The sequence below is a fragment of the Tamandua tetradactyla genome, chromosome 3 (assembly GCF_023851605.1).
Source record: "Tamandua tetradactyla isolate mTamTet1 chromosome 3, mTamTet1.pri, whole genome shotgun sequence".
In the NCBI taxonomy this organism is placed as follows: Eukaryota; Metazoa; Chordata; class Mammalia; order Pilosa; family Myrmecophagidae; genus Tamandua; species Tamandua tetradactyla.
In genome coordinates, this window is record NC_135329.1 from 79923659 (window position 1) to 79940510 (window position 16852).

General features: G+C 38.5%; 1 protein-coding gene across 3 annotated transcripts in view; it reads left to right on the top strand.

Annotated features, from left to right (window-relative positions):
• Positions 1-16852, top strand: part of SEPTIN2 (septin 2) — a 49460-nt gene that overhangs the window by 9746 nt on the left and 22862 nt on the right. The window lies entirely within an intron of this gene.

Consider the following 16852-nt stretch of genomic DNA (forward strand, 5'->3'; position numbering starts at 1 on the left):
CTGGCCTGTCTGTTGCAATGAGGACATTTCATAGGATTAGGTCATGATCACGTCAGCTACATCCACAGCTGATTCCATTTGTAATCAGCCAAAGGGGAGTGTCTTCTGCAATTAGTGATGCTAAATGCAATCATGGGAAGCCTTTTAAGGAGAACTCAGAGGAGACAGGTTGCATTCCTGCTTTGGCTGGTGAGCCTCTCCTGTGGAGTTCATCCAGACCATCCATTGGAGTCATCGGCTTCGGAGCCGGCCCTGTGGATTTTGGACTCTGCATTCCTACGGTCACGTGAGACACTTTCATAAATTTTATATTTGCAAGTGTTCCCTGTTGATTCTGTTTCTCTAGAGAACCCTAACTAATACACTAATGTATTCATATTTAATTAGAGCTGTGTTTATTTCTCGTGTTCTTATGAAAGGATTACTGATTCTTAAAATTTTTGTGGTGCATTTATTTTTTTTGAAAAGTTTCTGTTATATTAGATACATTTTATCATGGACTGTATGGCATATGTTGTGTTTCAACACATCTGTAACACTAACTTGATGAACTATAACTTACATTAACCTTTCTGCATTTTCTTTCTTTTCTGATAACTATGCAAAATTCTACAGAATAAGGGTAAGGTAGTCATTGGAGAAGTTTGGTGATGGTCGTGTATGAGTAAAGTAAATAGTTTCCTGAGGTAAATAGTATAAGAATCTATATGAAGAAAACCATAGTGTGGTAGTTAGGGTCAGGTGTCAACTTGGTCAGGTGAAAGTGCCTAGTTCTATTGCTGTGGACATGAGCCAATGGCATGTGAACCTCATCTGTTGTTGATTACATCCGCAGTTGGCTAGGAGGCATGCCTTCTGCAATGAATTAATTGGCTGATGCTTAAATGAGAGAGCACAGCCCAAGCAGCTCAGCATATCTCATCTCAGCACTCTGCAGCTCAGCCGATGCCTTTGGAGATGCAAAAAGGAATCACCCCAGGGAAAGGAACCCAGAGGCCCGGAGAGAAGGCTTATAGAGATCGCCCTGTGCCTTCCCACGTGAGAAAGAACCTCACTTGAAAGTTAGCTGCCTTTCCTCTGAAGATCTATACGTTAACTAAATAAATCCCCTTTTATTGAAAGCCAATGCATCTTTGGTGTCGGCAGCTAGCAAACTAGAACACATAGGGTTCCTGGTCCTCTAGTAGTGAATGTTGACATGTTGTAGGAGCCCAATTATTTGATAGTAATAATAGAGCAAATTTATGTTCCTGGTAGAAAATAGAATTCTCTCGCAATTACTTAATTTTATAAGGCCCCAAAGCAGATACTAACTTCTACTTCTAGCCATGATAGAATAACTCAGGGGTCAATAAACTTTTTCTGTAAAAGGCCAAATTGTAAATATTTTGGGCTTTATTGAGCCGTATGTTGTTTATTTTTTGTTTTAAGGCAGTTTTATTGAGATACATTCACATACCATACAAGCCATCTAAAGTGTACAATCTGTGTCTCCTAGTATATTCACAGAGTTGTGCATTTGCCACCACAATTGATTCTAGAATATTTTCACCCTGATGAGGGTTCAGTATATTATACAGTCTCATGTGTCATCCTCTGGCTTTCCTTGCAGTGACATACTTGACCCTAGACTTTCCCTTACAACTTCAGTTGCACACACGTATCATCACTGTTAATTACCCTCTGATGTGCCACTGTCACCTCCATCCATTTCCAAACATTTACAATGAATGTTGTTATATAATCTGTACAAATTAAAAATCAGCTCCCCATTCTCTGCCCTCATTCTATCTTCTGGTGACCTAGGTTTTAGATATTAACCACCATGAGTTTGCTAGTTATATTTAGTTTATATTAATGAGATCATACAATATTTGTCCATTTGTGTCTGACTTCACTCAATATAATGTCCTCAAGTCTTATCCATGTAATCACACATTTCTTCTTACCGCTGCATTATATTCTATCATACTGTGTATATACCACATTTTGCTTATCCATTCATCGGTTGATGCACACCTGGGTTGTTTCTGTCTTTTGGCAATTGTGAATAATGCTGCTATGAACATTGGTGTGCAAGTGTGTGCTCACATTCTTGCTTTCAGTTCTTCTGAGTATATAAATGAGATTGCTGGATTTATAGCGTTTCTATACTTAGCTTCCTAAGGAACCGTCAAACTGACTTTCACAGGGCCTGTACCATTCCACATTCTCACCAACAGTAAATAAGTGTGCCTGTTTCCTCACATCCTTTTAATATAGATAGCAGTTTTCTGTTTTGTTTTGTATTGTTTTGTTTTTTACTAGTGGCCATTCTAGTAGGTGTAAAATGATAATCTCATTGTAGTTTTGATTTTCATTTTCCTAATAGCTAGTGATTTTGAACATTTTTCATGTGTTTTTTAGCCATTTATTATATCCTCTTTGGAGGAATGTCAAAATATTCAAGTCTTTTGCTCATTTTTAAATTGCGTTGTTTGTCTTGTCATTGTTGAACTATAGGATCTCTTTATATATTTTGAATATTAAACCCTTATCAGATATGTGGTTTCCAGATATTTTCTCCTATTGAGTAGACTGCCTTTTCACCTTCTTGACAAAGTGCTTCGAAGCACAAAAGTATTCAGTTTTGAAATGGTCACATTTATCTATCTTTTCTGTTGTCTGTGCTTTGGAAATAAGGTCTAAAAAACCACCTCCTAGCACATGATCTTAAGGATGCTTCTCGACATTTTATTTAGTTTTATGGTTCTAGCTTTTATATTTAGGTCTTTAATCCATTTTGAGTTAATTTTTGTATAAGATATTAGATAGGGGTCATCTTTCATTCTTTTAGATATGGATATGCAGTTCTCCCAGCATGATTTGTTGAAGAGGCTGTTCTGTCCCAGTTGAATGGACCTGGCAGCCTTGTCAAAAATCAGTTGATCATAGATGTGAGGGTCTATTTTCGAACTCTCTGTTTGATTCCATTGGTCAATATGACTATCTTTATGCTGTATTACTACTTTTTTTTTTTTTTTTTTACCACTGTAGCTTATTAGTATGCTTCAAAGTCAGGAAGTGAGAGTCCTCCAACTTCATTTTTCTTTTTCAGGATGTTTTTGGCTCTTTGGGGTCCCTTACTCTTCCACATAAATTTGGTAATTGACTTTTCCAATTCTGCAAAGTAGTAATTTCAGTTGGAATTGCATTGAATCTGTAAGTCAATTTGGATAGAATTCACATCTTAATAATATTTAGTCTTCTAATCCATGAACGTGGAATTTCCTTTTAATACAATGTTGAATAATAATAGTGATAGTGACTGTCCTTGTCTTGTTCCTGATCTAAATGGGAAACTTTCAGTCTTATACCATTGAGTACAATGTTAGTCATGGGTTTTTCATATTTACCCTTTATCAGGTTGAGGACATTTCCTTCTATTTCTTTCAGATTGTTTTACCGAGAAGGGATGCTGAATTTTGTCAAATATCTTTCTGCATCAATTGAAATGATTATGTTTTCTTCTCCTTCAGTTTGTTAATGTGGTTTATTGCATTAATTGATTTTCTTGTATTGAACTCCCCTTTCATACCTGGGATAAAGCCCACTTTATCCCTGATGAGTTTTTTTACTCATCAGTCCATACCTTGGGTAAAAGGAGCATCAGACACAAGGTTTTTAAGCTGTTACCATTAAAGCTGTATTGTTATCCTGTCTTCTTAAAGAATCAGGGCTACTGGAATACAGTTCAACAGTTTCAGTTATATCCCTCCAGTAACTCTAATGTACCATAAACTAAAAAGGGGTTTATCTATAGAATGCATAAGAATAACCTGCAGGAAAACCTCCCGTATCTGTTTGAAATCTCTCAACCACTGAAACTTTATTTTGTCTTATTTCTCTCTTCCTTTTGGTCAAGAAGTCTTTCGCATTCCCATGATGCCCAGTTCTGGCTCATCCCCAGGAGATCTGTCCCACGTTGCCAGGGAGATTTACACCCCTTGGGAGTCATGTCCCACAAAAGGGAGAGGACAGTGAGTTCACCTACCAAGTTGGCTTAGAGAGAGAGAGAGAGGCCACAATGGAGCAACAAAAGAGGCTCTCTGGGGGTGACTCTTAAGCATAATTATCAGTAGGCTTAGTCTCTCTTTTTGCAGAAGTAAAGTTCATAGGGACAATCCCCAAGATTAAGGGCTTAGCCTGTTGAACTGGTTGTCCCCCACTGCTTGCGAGAATATCAGAAATTACCTAGATGGGGACATTTAGTATTAATATTAGTATTTCTTCCTTTCTCCCTGGTTCCCCAAAGGAAATTTACAAATACTTTTATTCTCTGCCCAGTTTACTCTGGGATATATTGGGGCATCACACTGACCAATAGGATTCACACCATCTTCAAAATTCCATGTAATTATGGTGTTCAAGTAGATTGACCATACAAGTTAAATTAGAAAATGTGCTACCCAGAGACTTCTGGGCCAAGATGGCGGCTTAACAATGTGTGCATTTTAGTTTGTCCTCCAGAAAAACTACTAAATAACCAGAAACAGTACAGAACAGCTCCTTGGGCCACGTCAGTGACCGGATACTCAGCATACCCCAGTCTGGACCAGCTGCGAACCCCCCCCAGAACCGTGAGTTCCCCAAGCCACAGCGGCCGGTGCCCCTCCCCCACAGGCTGCTTCCCAGAGGGGACAGGAAGGGGAATATACCAGCAGCAGGGGCTGAGCCCAACTAAATGCCAATTGTGGAATTAATTAACAAGTTCTGACTACTAAAAATAGGCCCCCCAGCTCAGGTGAACCTGGTCAAAGCGGAGGTCGCTGATTTTTGTCCCGGAGCTGAGTGGGCAGGGCTGACGGAAAAAGAAAAAAAAAAGGAAACAGAGGTTATGTGGCTGTTTTTCTACAAAGCCTTGACTGCCTCTGGATTCAGCGGCAGGACTTCTCAGACTGCAACTGCCTCAGACATAGGCCGAAACAAGGTTCTTTGAGAGCTTGTCTGGAGCCTTTGCCTTCCCCAGGGGAGGGGTGAAGCCCAACTCAGGTGGAAACCCTCTCTCAAGGAATTCAGACACCAAGGCTTGGTAATTTGAAGCCATTAAAACCAGCCTACAACCTCTCCTCTGTCTCCACCACGTTCCCACCAGGGAGAGTCTTCCAAAGTTAAAGGTACCACATCATCTTATGCTGGTGGGACCCGCAGGCAGACAAGTGCCACATACTGGGCAGGATAAGAAAAACAGAGTCCAGAAACTTCACAGGAAAGTCTTTCAACCTGCTGGGTCTCACCCTCAGGGAAAACCAATGCCGGTGACTCTTTCCTCCTGATAGGAGGCCAGTTTGGGAAAATCTGGTGGGGGTCTATAATACCTAAGTAGACCCTCCTAAGTGTGTGTGTGGGGGGGGAAGCACCATACAAACAGGGCAAGAAATAAGAAAACAAGAATTGAAAAATTATCCTCTGTTAAACAAAACCTAAGCTAGAGGTCCAGATAAAGCTGAACTTAACGTCAAAGAACAGATAGACAAAAATTTCATCCACCAAGAATACCCTAGGTAAAAGAAGTGCAAGCAATCTCCAGAATAAACTAATTAAGGTAATTAAATGCCTAGATATCAGCAAAAAATAACAAATCACACCAGGAAAATTGAAGATATGGCCCAGTCAAAGGAACAAACCAACAATTCAAATGACATACAGGAGCTGAAACAATTCAGAATATACGAACAGACATGGAAAACCTCATCAAAAACCAAATCAATGAATTGAGGAAGGATATAAAGAAGGCAAGGAATGAACAAAAAGAAGTAATCAAAAGTCTGAAAAAACAAATCACAGAACTTATGGGAATGAAAGGCATGGTAGAGGAGATGAAAAAAACAATGGAAACCTACAATGGTAGATTTCGAGAGACAGACCATAGGATTAGTGAACTGGAGGACGGAACATCTGAAATTCGACAAGAAACAGAAACTATAGGGAAAAAAATGGAAAAATATGAGCAGGGACTCAGGGAATTGAATGACAATATGAAGCACACAAATATACGTGTTATGGGTGTCCCAGATGGAGAAGGGGAAAGGAGGAAGAAAACTAATGGAGGAAATTATCACTGAAAATTTCCCAACTGTTATGAAAGACTTAAAATTACAGATCCAAGAAGTACACCCTACCCCAAAGAGAATAGATCCTAATAGAAGTACTCCAAGACATAGTATGTCAGAGGTCAAAGAGAAAGAGAGAATCTTGAAAGCAGCAAGAGAAAAGCAATCCATCACATACAAGGGAAGCCCAGTAAGACTATGCGTAGATTTCTCAGCAGAAACCATGGAGGGGAGAAGACAGTTGAATGATATATTTAAATTATTAAAAGAGAAAAACTGCCAACCAGGAATTCTATATCCAGCAAAATTGTCCTTCAAAAATGAGGGAGAAATTAAAACATTTTCAGACAAAAAATCACTGAGAGAATTCGTGACCAAGAGACCAGCTCTGCAAGAAATACTAAAGGGAAAACTAGAGACAGATACGAAAGGACAGAAGAGAGAGGCGTGAAGAAGAGTGTAGAAAGGAAGACCATGAGTAAAGGTAAAAAGAAGGAAAATTAGAAGGACATATAAAAGCCAAAAGGCAAAAAACCTGGACAGTAAGAACACTGATGTTGATGGAATAAGCTTCCCAATCGGGGGATATGGATTGGCAGAATGGATTAGGGAACGGGACCCATCTATATGCTGTCTCTACTCAAAGGACATGAGGGCAAGGACACAAATGGACATTTGCACACCAATGTTTATAGCAGCATTATTTACAATTACCAAGAGATGGAATCAGTCAAAATGTCCATCAACAGACGGGTGGCTAAACAAGCTGTGGTATATACATACGATGGAATATTATGTAGTTGTAAGACAGAATACAGTTATGAAGCATGTAACAACATGGATGGACCTTAAGGACATTAAGCTGAGTGAGATTAGCCAGAAACAAAAGTACAAATACTGTATGGTCTCATTGATATGAACTGACATTAGTGAATAAATTTGGAGAATTTCCTTGGTAACAGAGACCATCAGGAGATAGAAATAGGGTAAGATATTGGGTAATTGGAGCTGAAGGGATACAGACTGTGCAACAGGACTGGATACCAAAACTCATAAATGAACAGCACAATACTACCTAACTATAATACAATTATGTTAAAACACTGAGTGAAGCTGCATGTGAGGATGATAGGGGGAGGAGGGCTGGGGAAATAAATGAAATCAGAAAGAAAGATAGACGACAAAGATTGAGATGGTATAATCTAAGATTGCCTAGAGTGTATAATGACATTGACTAAATGTACAAATTTAAAAATTGTTTTTGCATGAGGAAGAACAAATGAGTGTCATTACTGCAGGGTGCTGAAAACAATGGTAATAAATATTTTAAAATTTCAATTTACGTGTGAGACTAAAGCAAAAAATGTTTATTTGGTACAAAACTTATATTTTGACTAGTGCATTTCCTAATATAACTTATGTAGATAGTTTGATTGAACACCATAAGTACATGGAACCTTGGGTAAGACATGAGATTTTGTTGGTTTGTCCAGAGAGATGCCCCAATGAATCCCAGATTTGATCAGTGAGCGCAAAAGTATTTGCAAAGTCCCCTTTGGGGAATGGTGAGAACGGAGGAAAATTCAACCTCCCCAAGTTGAATTCTTGATATTCTCACAAGCAGTGTGGACAACCAAAGCTATAGGCTGAGCCCGCCGTCTTGGGGTTTGTTCATATGAAACTTAACCCCACAAAGTATAGGTCAAGCCTACTTAAATTAGGCCTAGGAGTCACCCCCAAGAAAACCTCTTTTGTTGCTCAGATGTGGCCTCTCTCTCCAGCCAACACAATGAGCAGTCTCACCACCCTCCCCCTGTCTACGTGGGACATGACTCCCAGGGGTGTGGACCTTCCTGGCAACGTGGGATAGAGATCTTGGAATGAGCTGAGACTCAGCATCAAGGGATTGAGAAAAACCCTAGAATGAGCTGAGACCCAGCATCAAGGGATTAAATAAATCCTCTGGACCAAAAGGGGAAAGAGTGAAATGAAACAAAGTGTCAATGGCTGGGAGATTCCAAACAGAGTTGAGAGGTTGTCCTTGAGGTTATTCTTATGCATTAAGTAGATATCACCTTGTTATCTAAGAGGAAATGGAGAGGCTGGAGGGAACTGCCTGAAAATGTAGAGCTGTGTTCCAATAGCCATGTTTCTTGATGATGATTGTATAATGGTGTAGCTTTCAGTGTGACTGTGTGATTGTGAAAACCTTGTGTCTTATGCTCCTTTTATCTACCTTGTCAACAGATGAGTAGAACATATGGAATAAAAATAAATAATAGGGGGAACAAATGTTAAAATAAATTTGTTTTGAAATGCTAGTGATCAATGAAAGGGAGGAGTAAAGGGTATGGTGTGTATGGTTTTTTTTTCTGTTTTTGTTTAATTTTTTTGTTGTCTTTGTATTTCTTTTTCTGAATTGATGCAAATGTTCTAAGAAATGATCATGATGATGAATCTGCAGCTATACTGTGAATTACTGATTATATATGTAGAATGGAATGATCACATATTGGGAATGTTTGTGTTTCTTTCCTGTAATTTTTTTCTTAAAATTAATTAAAAAAAATAAAAAAAGAAAGAAAATGTGCTACCCTACTGAAAATTTTGCATCAAATAAACATCCCTCCCTTTAGTCTTGAACAGAGGTTGGTGTTTGAAAATATGGGCCATATCATCCTTTAACCAGTATTCTGATGTACCTTAGTCCTGTCCTGATCAGCTTCATTCATGTCTCTAGATGAAATCTGATCACTTTTTCAGCTTTTTTAACAGTTGCTGAATTAGGTTGATGCTGATTTTCACAGCTTCAGTCCTCTTAACTCTGAGTTTCAGGTATCACGTCAATACCCTGAGTTTCAGAAAATGATCAGCTTATTTACAAGTAGCTCAATAGCTCAGAATTTAGAAATATCAATTACAACTCCTAAAAATATGTGACTGCTGTAAGAGCTTACAATCTAGGAACCTTTACAATAGGCCCTAGCCTGATAACCCATGCTCTCTACTTCAGTTCTTTGAGTTTGTATATTATAGTTAATCCATATAAGTGAGGCAGGATGCTATTCGTTTTTTTGTTTCTGATGTTTTATTCAACATGTTGTCCTTAAGATCATTCACCTAGTTGCAGCCTCACAACTTCATTCCTTTTTGCAGCCTCTCAGTAGTCCATTGTGTGTAAACATCACAGTTCCCTCCTCTTTCCCTCAGTCTTTGTGTACCCTTAGGCCATTTCCATCCATTGTGAATCAAGAACACTGCAGCCATAAACACTGGTCCTGAGCTTTTCTAATTTGGGAAGTTTTTTTTTTTTTAATTTTGTATTGTTAAATGTAACATATATACAGAGAAAAAGCAATGATTTTCAAAGTATACTTCAACAGGTAGTTACAGATTTCAGAGTTTGTTATGGGTTCCCAATCCACTATTTCAGATTTTTCCTTCTAGCTGCTCCAGAACACTGCAAGCAAGAAGAATTTTTTTTTCTTTTTTTGTGAAAAATAACATATATACAAAAAAAGCAATAAATTTCAAGGTACATTACAACAGTTAGTTGTAGAACATTTTTCAGAGTTTGGTGTGGGTTGTGGTTCCATCATTTTTGGTTTTTTACTTCTATCTGCTCTAAGATACTGGAGACTAAAAGGAATGTCAATATAATGATTAGGCAGTCATACTTGTTTGTTAAACCTACCTTCTCTGAAAACTCTACCATTATCTTTGATCTTTAGGGGTATTTGGACTATGGCCATTCTAACTTTTTCATGTTGGAAGGGGCTGCCAATAATATGGAATAGGGGGATGGAACTAGTTGATGCTCTGGAGAGGGTGGCCCTTCTGCCTTTCAGGACTTACCTGGTTTGGGAGCCATCTTGTGGTTATAGGTGTCTGGAAAGTTGCTCTATTGCATGGAACCTTTGTAGAATCTTATATAACACCCTAAGTGTTCTTAGGGATTTTCTGGAATGGTTTTGGTTGGGGTTTGGCAAGTTATGGTAGGTAGCAGTATTTAACTGAAGTTTGTGTAACAGTGACCTCCAGAGTAGCCTCTTGGGTATTTGAACTCTCCCAGCCACTAATACCTTATCTGTTACACTTGCTTCCCTCTTTTGGTTAGGAATAGCATGTCCCACGTAGGGGGGGATGTTTGGAGGTTTTTTGATGATTATTTCAAACTCCTGTGATTGGTTTGTTGAAGTCTTCTGTTTCTTCTAGAGTCATTTAAATTGGTGTTTGTAGAAAATTGTCCATTTGTTGGAGTACAGTTGTTCATAGTATCCTCTTATGGTCTTTTTTATTTCTGTGGGGCCAGTAGTAATGTTCCCAGCCCCACCCTCCCACCCCCATCATTTCTGATTTTATTCATTTGCATCTTATCTCTTTCTTTTCTTTTTCTGTCTAGCTGTGGGCTTGTCAATTTTGTTGATCTTCTCAAAGAACCAACTTTTGGGTTTGTTGATTTTCTGTTGTTTTTTTTTGTTCTCACTTTCATTTATTCCTGCTCTAATCTTTTTTTTTCTTTCTGCTGGCTTTGGGTTTAGTTTGCTGTTCTATTTCTAGTTCCTATAATGTGTAGTTAGGTTTTTTACTTTAGACTTTCATCTTTTTTAATGTACACAGTTAGGGCTATAAATTTCTGTTACAGCAACTGCCTTCACTGAATCCTATAAGTTTTGATGTTATGTTCTCATTTTCATTTGTCTTGAGTTATCTACTGATTTCTCTCCTAGTTTCTTCTTTGACCTATTGATTAAGAGTGTGTTATCAGCAGGTTTTTGTGTCTGGCATCAGCTTCTGTTGTAGAAAATAACATTGTATGGGGAAATCAGTCTTAGTGTCTTGCTTTGGGAAAAATAAATGTGGTTTTTGTTTTTGTTAAAGAAAAAAGACTATATTATTTAACCTCCATAAATTTGCATATTTTCCAATTTTCTGCCTGTTGTTGATTCCAGCTTCATTCCATTATGATTGGAGAAAGTGCTTTTCACAATTTCAATCTTTTCCAATTTATTAAACCTGATTTTTGGCCTAACATGTGGTCTATCCTGTAGAATGGTCCATGGGCACTTGAGAAGACTGTGTATCCTGCTTTTTTGGTGTATATTGCTCTGAGTATGTATGTTAGGTCTAGTTCATATATCAAATTATTCAATTTCTCTGTTACCTTATTAATCCTCTGTCTAGATCGTTACTCTATGGATGTAAGTGGTGTATTCTAGTCTCCAACTATTATTGTAGGTACGACTGTTTCTCCCTTTAGATTTGCCTGATGTATTTTGGGGCACCTTGCTTAGGTGCATGTATATATTTATGCTTTTTTTTTCATGGATTGTCCCTTTTATTAATATGTAATGTCCTTTGTCTCATATAACAGCTTTGCATTTAAAGTCTGTTTTGTCTGCTACTAATATAGCTACCCCATCTTTTTATTGGATACTGTTTACGTGTGTTTTAGTTTGCCAAAGCTGCCAGAATGCAACACACCAGAGATGTATTGACTTTTAACAAGGGGATTTATTCAGTTAAAAATTCATAATTCATCAGAGGAAAGGCAGCTAGCTTTCATCTGAGGTTTTCTGTTACATGGAAAGGCACATGACGATGTCTGCTTCCCTTCTCTCCTGGCTTCTGGGTTCCCACGACTTTCCCTGGGACAGTTCTTTTCTGCATCTCCAAACGTCTGGGCTGAGCTGTGAGTGCTGAGATGAGGTATGCTGAGCTGCTGAGCTCTCTTCTGACCTCTCTCTTTTAAGCCTCCAGCTAATTAAATTATACCTCATTTATTGTGGCAGGCCCTCCCCTTAGCCAACATCAGATGTAATCAGCCATAGATTAATTTCATCATATACTGATGATTTAAGCCCACAGAAGCAGAACAAGTGGGGTATCATCACCTGGCCAAGTTGACACCTGAACCTAACTACACAATGTAGAATGTCTTTTACCAGCCTTTCACTTTCAACCTATTTATATTCTTCAGTCTAAGGTGAGTCTCTTGTAAAAAGATGGCATATAAATGCTTCGTATTTTTTTATTCATTCTGCAGTCTATGTCTTTTGATTGGGGAGTTTAATGCATTAAAATGTTACTGTAATGCAGTACTTCAAACATTTTATCCTTTGACTTTTATCTGTCATCTTATGCTTGTGTCTCTTTATACCCTTTTAATTACCTTTACTGATACTTTTCATTTCTCACTGTCTGAGAAACAGGTCTCTTGTTAATGAACTCTCTTAGCTTCTGCTTATCTGTGAATATTTTAACTCATCTTCATTTTTTGTTGGTTTGTTTTTAGTTGAAAAATCTTCACGCATATGCATTCTATACATGGTGTACAATTAGTGGCTCACAATAACATCACATAGTTGTGTATTCATCACCATGATCATTTTTTAGAACGTTTGCATCTCTCTAGAAAAAGAAATAATAAGAAAAAACTCATGCATGACCACACAACTTTCCCCTCCCTCTCATGGACCACTAGTATTTCTGTCTACCCAATTTATTTTACCCTTTATCCCCCCTATTATTTATTTGTTTTTTAATTCATATTTTTTACTCATCTTTCCATACCCTGGATATAAGGAGCATCAGACACAAGACCCTCACAATAACACAGTCACATTGTAAGCATTAAATCTTTATACAGTCATCTTCAAGAATCCAGGCCGCTGAAACACAGTTCAACAGTCTCAGGTACTTCCCTCCAACCACTCCAATAACTATAAACCAAAAAGGGATATCTGTAAAACACATAAGAATAACCTCCAGGATAACCTCTTAACTCTGTTTGAAATCTCTCAGCCACTGACAATTTCATCTCATTTCTCTCTTCCCCCTTTTGGTCAAGAAGCTTTTTCAATTCCATGATGCTGGGTACCTGCTGATCCCAGGATATCTGTTCCACATTGCCGGGGAGATTTACACCCCTGGAAGTCATGTCCCACGAAATAGGGAGGGCAGTGAGTTCATCTGCTGAGTTGACTTAGAGAGAGAGGCCACATCTGAGCAACGAAAAGAGATTCCCCTGGGGCTGACTCCTAGGCCTATTTTAAGTAGACTTACCCCATCCTTTGCAGGAATGAGTTTCAAGATCAAGGACTTTTGGTTGTCACTACTGCTTGCGAGAATATTGGAAATTCTCCTAATGTCTCCCCATTTTTGAAAGACATTTGTGCTGTATAGAGAATTTTTGCCTGGTAATTTTTCTTTCAGTATCTTAAAAATATAGCACTGCCTTCTCACCTCCATCATTTCTGATAAGAAATTGGAGCTTAGTCATATTGGGCATCCCTTGTATGTATTGAATTACTTTTGTCTTGCTGTTTTCAGTATTCTCTCTGACATTTAACGTTCTGATTAGTGTGTGTCTTGGAGTAGAGTAGGTCTATTTGTGTTTCTTTTGTTTGGAGTATATTATGCTTCTTGGACTTGTATATCAATACCTTTCCTAAGATTTGAGAAGTTCTTGGCCATTATTTCCTCACATATTCCTTCTGCCTTCCTTCCCTTCTCTTTCTTCCCTAGAAAGAGTGTTCTTTCTAGGACAGTCATGACTGTAATATTTGTGTGCTTTGTATTGTCAGTGAATTCCTGGAGATCCTGATCAGTTTTTTCCCATTCTTTTCTCTATTTGTTCTTTTGTCTGTTTAAATTTGGACGCTTTTTCTATCTTGCTGCTCCTTTCTTATGTCTTCAAATATACTGTTGTGTGCTTTTACTGTTTTTTTTTTTTTTTTTTTACATGGCCAGGCACCATGAACCAAACCCAGGTCTTCTCTAGCATGGCAGATGAGAACTCTGCCACTGAGTCACTATTGCCTGCCCTATTGTATTTTCATTTTAATCTTTTGTGACTTTCATTCCCATATGATCTGTTATTTTTCTTTGCAAGTTTTCAATTTCTTCTTTAGCTTAAGCAGTTTGTCTTCATATCCTTTATCTCTTCAACCATTTCCTTGAATTGATTGATTTGTTTGAACATTTTTTATTAGTTCCAGATTCTATATCTCCTCCAGCTTTTTTATTTGCTCCTTTGACTGGGCCATATCTTCCTGTTTCTTAATATGGCTTGTAATTTTTTGCTAGTATTTGGGCATTGGATTATCTTGTTGAGTTTACTCTGAAGGGCAGATTTTCTCAGTTGTCAAAGCTTTCGTTGTTCTTTGGGTTTGTGTTATTGCTCTTTTTTGATGCTTGGTTTGTCACGATTGCCCCAACTAGGGCTGGGGCAGGGACCCACAGAGGGGGCGCACACCATTTCCACAGAGACCCACAAAGAAGGTCAGGCCTTTACCTGCCAAAACCCTTTAATCTTCTCCCTAAGGGTGCACTTTCCTGGCCTCCTCAGCCTGTGGTCCTATTTTTCCCCAAAGCCTTTTAGACATTTTTTCAGAGGTGTGCATTCCTTGCCTGCTCACAGGTGGTGGCCTCCAACAATCTGTTCCCCTCAGCCAGGCAGTGGTGTAACTGAGTCAGCTGGTACAGATTGAAACCACTGCTGCCAACAGTTCAAATTCATCTGCCAGAAATTTGCGCAGTACAAGATCATGTCCTTCCTTATTCTTGAGAAAGTGAACCTCCACTGCTCTTTCAGTCTGGAGCTGCCCGTCCGACACCCAACAGTCCAAGCGTTGGTAGACTTATCTGTAGTGACAGAAAGCAGGTTGATGTTTGCCTGGAGTGAGGGTTGGGCGGGCGGGTGAGCATAGAATTGACTGTAAGGAACACAGAGGAACTTTGTGGAGGGGGGTATCAAAAAATGTTCAGTATATGGAGTGGAATTTGGTTACTTGAGTATATGCTTTTGTCAAAACTAATCTAACTCAGCCTCAAAAAGGGATGAATTTCTGATACCTGTATGGATGAACCTTGAAGATAACACATTGAGTGAAATAATCGGACACAAAGGGACAGTTGTTATATGGTTCTGCTTGTGTGAAATAGCTGGAATATGCAAAATCTCAGGCAGAAAGTCGGGTATAGATTCCTGGGGGAAGATAATGGATCCTGAATTCATAGTGGGTTTAGGGTTTCTGTTTGGGGTGATTGTAACGTTATGTTAGTGGTTGGTCATGGGGCAGCAACCCTTGGGAGTGGTTGAGATGGAAAAGTTTACATTGTATCTATGTTTACAACTAAAAAAGTGCTAAAAGGATAATGACAATTTAAAGCAATATGTGATTCTGGGCTGTATCTTATAATAATGGGAAAGTAAAGACCCGTAAGAACATTATCAGGGTATGAAAATATTGAAATACAGGCAAAAAGCTTTACAACAATGTTAAATTTCTTGAACTGTAGTTAAGGCGCTTACATAAGTAAATACTCTGGTTTTTAGGAAATGTGCATGCAAGTAGTAAGTGGTCAAGGAGCATGATTATACAGCCTACTCTGCAACGATTAGAAAATAGGTGAGTGGATAGATTGAATTGATACAGCAGATATGGCAAAACATTAAAAATTGGTACATCTGGGTTCTAGGTAGGGGTATGTTATAGTTCTTTATGTGACCTTTGCATTATTTTTGCATCTGTACTATAAATTCACAATTATTGCCAAATAGAGAGTTTTTAACTGAAAATTATACCTTAATTAACTTGAAAATGGAACTGAAATCAGGGAACCTTTGAAACTTTTAAATTATAGTTTTAGCAGCTCAGGAAAAATAGTACATCAGGTAATCCCTTAACACACCTAGCTGGCAAGTTGGTGACTATTGAAGAGGAAAGGCTTAGTTTTATAAATTGTGAACACACCTTCCATGCAGGAGACCCCAGTTCAATTCCCAGACCATGAAACCCCACAAAAAACAAACAAACGAAAAACAAAAATTGTGAACAAACTTTTAAGGAAATAGAAACATTCACAAAATGACAGATCAAATGCAAATGAAAGCCTTTTCATGAAAATGGCACAGAAAGTAAAGAATGAAGCCCCTGTCCTTCCCAAAACCAAAGCCAAAGCAGAGGCTTTGAAAGCCAAATCCACAGGCACAAACAAAAGAAGGAAGATCCACACTTCACCCACATTCTGGAGGCCCAAGATACTGCATCTCAGAAGACAGCCCAAATATCCTGGGAAGAGCACCCCCAGGAGAAATGAGCATGACTGCTATGAGGTCAAGTTCCCCTGACCACTGAGTCAGCTAGAAAGAAGATGAAGACGGCACCACCTTGTGTTCACTGTGGATGTTAAGGCCTACAAGCACCAGATCAGATAGGCTCTGAAGAAGCTCCGTGACACTGACGTGGCCAAAGTCAACCCCCTTACAAGGCCTGATGAAGAGAAGAGGGTATATGTTTGACTGGCTCCTGGCTATGATACTTTTCATGTTGCCAACAAAATTTGGATCATTTAACCTGAGTCCAGCTGGCTAATTCTAAATATGAATTTTTCAACCATGAAAAAAAATGCAAATGAAACATGACAAATGATTGGGTAGCAATCTGCAAGGGATTCTAAAGTCACAAACTTTTAAGACGTCAAGGAACCTGGATGGTAGAGAAAACTTGGTGATCATGTTGCTAAAGATTCTAGTCAAAAGATGATTTGTATTAGCTTAATAGTCTACACATCCTTAATAGGCATGAGATTTTGTAGGTTTGTCCAGAGTAATGCCCACTAGGAGGGCTGCTCAGTTTATATAAGAAGCAAGATTAAGTCTGAAATTGATTGCCAAATGTATTATCTGGTCAATTAGTGGATTGTTAGCTTTGCTGAATGGAAAGTTGGGTTACAGAGTGAGCACTCAGCTTTAG